General features: G+C 36.5%; 1 protein-coding gene across 1 annotated transcript in view; it reads left to right on the forward strand.

Moving 5' to 3' along the window:
* Positions 1-2,374: 2,374 nt before the first annotated feature.
* Positions 2,375-4,151, forward strand: part of LOC107672034 (biglycan-like) — a 28,876-nt gene continuing 27,099 nt past the window's right edge. Inside the window, exon 1 of the mRNA XM_016465108.1 lies at positions 2,375-2,649. The gene's annotated coding sequence lies outside the window, so the exon portion shown is untranslated. The remainder of the gene's footprint in view (positions 2,650-4,151) is intronic.

The raw sequence follows: 4,151 nt of genomic DNA on the forward strand, positions 1-4,151 counted from the left end.
CTTTACTGAGTTAAGCTTTAACCCTTTCCTATACCAACTGTATGTGTGTGTGTGTGTGTGTGTGTGTGTATGTTAGACCAGTTTAAGTGTTTATGTAGTACGTTGGACTAGTTTAAGTGTTTATGTAGTATGTTAGACTAGTTTAAGTGTTTATGTAGTTAATAAAGTCTTATTTGTATCACACTTGACGTTGTTCATTGTTTGCTCATCACTGGAGCCACTTAATCATGCAGATTTATGCTACAAGCTCTTTGTAGAATTGTACAGTAAGAAAGTTATTTCCCTTAACCAGGAAATTAACGTTCTTAGAATTGACAAGACAGTTGACCCTGAGAGGTCAAGTAAATATCTACAGCGGATCTAAATATTTATAATTAATTATAACTTGTTATGATTAATTATTCATATTTCCCTTATGAGCTGATTCGCTACACATATAAATGTAGATTCATATATACAGTATAGTCAAAAGCACCATGTACAAAAATAAAACGCAGGTCTAAATTCACGTTTTAACATAATAAGTCTAAGAAACTCTGTTCATCTTTTTTTGTTCACTTTCTGCCCTTGTCCAGCGACAGCAGCTTCCTGTGTTTGTTATTAGAGGAGCAAGAAGGGGGCAGCAGCCCATAAACCCCCTACTGGACAGTGAACCCAAAGCACGGGGCATTCCATTAGAGTGAAAAGAGAATGGAAAGAGAGAGAAAAGAGAACGCAAATTGTTCATGGTACAAGAATATGCACAGACATATTCCTTACATCACTGCATTGCATCCATCCACGGTGTAGCTTTACTGACCAGCTTCATATACATTTCAGACAAAAATGATGAACAGGACAGCTGACAGTAAGATGAGAAAAAGTGAGAAAAGCGGACAGTCCATCATACTAAAAGATCTGTACGTGATGGAGTGGATGGGGCACTGTCACTGTTAAACTAAAAGTATCCATACTGACATTGTACCTCATTTTAAAAATATAATTAGTGCCCTTTAGCATCAGGAAAATGTTTTTCCTTGATTGTCTTCAGAAAATCTACCAGTTTCTGTTCTCATTCCTCCAGCTGTAGTCAGTGAGTGGGTGCTGGCAGTAGAATTAACTTAATGCTGAAATGAATAACAGCGCAGGTTGCCAATGGTAAATAGGAAACAGACCTGAAACACAGCATCATCATGAGCAAAACCGTGCTTTCTATAGCTCAGCATTACATGAATTAAATGAGCATATCCATAAATCATGATGAAGAAAAGTAGTACTCTTCATATTAGATTATGTAGCTCTCTACTGTCTATAACGTTAGGGTGCATTTTAATGTAATCACTGATGTCCCCTTGCAGACTATAACGTCCTGCCTGCAGCTTTCTCTGTGCATCTGAGTGAATCTCTTTAATGCGACAGACTGTCTCCTCAGAAAGTGCTATTCTTATGAAGCCACAGCTATGTGCATCTCTACAACCTCAAACGTGGAAGTAAAATACAAGCTACATTGAGTTAACTGCTGTTAAACAGGTCCTCATTGTTGTTAGAGAGCTGATCAAACTGAAAAAGACAAAGTATCAATGATGAATATCTAAATAGCTGAGAGAATGGAATAATGTAACAAAAAGTTTGACCTTTTGAAATATTTATAAGATTTTTTTAAATTGCATTGCATTTTCCCCTCCATCAGCTTGTTGAAAGAGGCAGTCTTTTGCTCTCAACTTCAAAGAAATTACGTTTCTTATTAAATAGGGTTTGACAAGCAAAACTGATATTAACACCTAATGATTCATTAGATCTTGGATGAATTTCATTCACCTTTGGGTATTACATTCCTCAGAGTTAAACTTGTCTAACTGATAATTATCTGTTCCCACAAAACATCCTCATTTACTTGATATATGACTGTAGATTGTGAAGAAAAGTTCCAGTGATTATTAATAAAATTATAAAATTAAAACCGTTTAGCCTACTTTTTTTTTGTTACATGTACAGTGTGCAAATGGTTAAAATAACACGTAATTATTAGCCTATATTTGCTAACTAATTAACATTTTTCATAATTTTCTTTTTGTAAAGTTTCCCATTTGGAAGGTAAATAGAAATAGAAAATAGAAGTAGCCTATCTGAAAAGCACAAATATAGCAACATTCATTTATTGTGATTACAGTAACTAGCAAATGGTATTTTGGCGGAAAATTTACGGTTACGATGGTGACTTTTTTGTCAGGGCATCAGAGCAGGAATTTGAAATCCACTTTTGGAGAAACCGCTTCATTTGCTTGATTGCAGTTGAAGGCGTGTTGAAAATCATTAAATCATGGAACTTCAACTCTGTCAGAAATCGTTTCTTTAATGTGTTGTGCAATAAGTAGCACACACTGAGTGCGCATCACTGTATGAGAGCGGCCGGTTGGCTGAAGTTGTGGCACTGTTCAACCCACCCAAACCCGCGCTCCTGTATGCGCTCATTTCCTCGGCGTGGAAACCAGTCCAGCTCTCCGCCTCACTGACAGATAACAGGCTTGATGACCCGCGGGAGTTAGTTAAAACAGTTAAAACTAGAAGACCAAGTCACGCCGAAGAGAATATATGCTTTAAAGCCCAAATAACAAACACCGAAGTCAAATACGGTCGCAGGAGTTTGGAAATATTACAGCCCAAATTAAGGTAAGTTTTTTTTTTCTCGTTATTTTGCGTTTATTGGTTATTTTGCTTGTTTTTTTCTTTATTTTATTATTATTATCATTTGCTGTCATTTTCATTTGGCTAGCTGCTTACCGTTTGTGATAGCTAATTAGCTATCCGATATAAAGTTTCGGAACTACTTAAGCTTTAGTGAGCATTACATACTCATGAAACCAAAGCCTTGTGAAACCTCCTTAGTTTAGATTTCTGCATACGCAAACTTGTTGCTCTCTGTTCATTCAGATGCACAGATGGGATGAACGAGTTGTGCAGATACTGGTGCGCTAAATGATGTCCTGGTGTTTGGGTGGTTAAAGAGTTAAGTTTAATTCCACAAAAGAGTTTGTTTTAGTAAAGAATAATGTAAAGAAGCAAGTAGCCTAAAGATATACTTAGAATTAGAAAGTGTTGCTTTATATTTATCTTCACCTGTCTGCTTTGTTTTTTTTAGTGGCAATTCCAATTAGGCTACTTGCTTAGGGTTGGGTATCGTTTGAATTTGATCAATTCCGATTCCGATTCTGCTTATCGATTCCGATTCTTATCGATTCCCAGTTTCGATTCCAATGTGGTTAAAAAATGTTTTAGACATTTAGATATCAAACATATTTATTCTGTGTCTCTTTTTGCAAAACATTTAATTGCTGCTGATTACCATAAACAAAAATCAGCCGGCTACATAAAAACTGGACTCGATTAAGAGCTGTTTGTGTGCAAAATAGAGCTGCATAATTCTGGATATATTGAGATTTTTTTGTAATGGAGGTTGTAGTTCTTTCACAATTCTGAAGAAAAAATATTAGAATGGAATTAAATTTATGAATGGAATTCTTGATTCAATTACTCACTCTAGATTTACTTGTTTCATTACTGGATGAATCAGTGTTTTTGAATGAATCTCTTGATTGAACGATTCAAAGACAAAAACATTTTTAACAGCCCTTTTCACCACCTAAAAAAAAAAAAAAGATGCACACACAGGAATTGATAGGTGGAATTGAAATGTAAATTTTACAACAAGTATCTGATTTCTGACTTTAAAGGAACACTCCACTATTTTTGAAAATAGGCTCATTTTCCGAGAAGGGTATAACTGCAGCCTGGAGATCTCCAAATGGGTGCGGGAACTCCAAAACGGGGTGGGAGCTCCAAAATAGGGCGTAGCTTCCTCCCATTGGCAGACAGGCACATGACACGCATGCGCACTTTTTCCTCCTATCCACTTCAGTGCAAACTCTGCCCCACAGCTGATTCTAAAGATTTTATTGGTTGTGTCAATTAAAGTGTTGATTTCCTACACTATGCTACAAAAAATGCTAACCCCTAAACCTACCCCACACCTGACCCTAACCTTAACCAGTGAAATTGACTGCACTGCGGGATTGGCGCTGAATAACGTGGTAAAGAAAGATGCAGTTCAGGAGATAAACAGTTAATAAGATTATGCGATATGAGATCGTTCCGTAACTCCCCAACCGGACCTC

Source organism: Sinocyclocheilus anshuiensis, unplaced genomic scaffold (assembly GCF_001515605.1).
Source record: "Sinocyclocheilus anshuiensis isolate Anshui unplaced genomic scaffold, SAMN03320099.WGS_v1.1 scaffold1053, whole genome shotgun sequence".
NCBI classification, from domain to species: Eukaryota; Metazoa; Chordata; class Actinopteri; order Cypriniformes; family Cyprinidae; genus Sinocyclocheilus; species Sinocyclocheilus anshuiensis.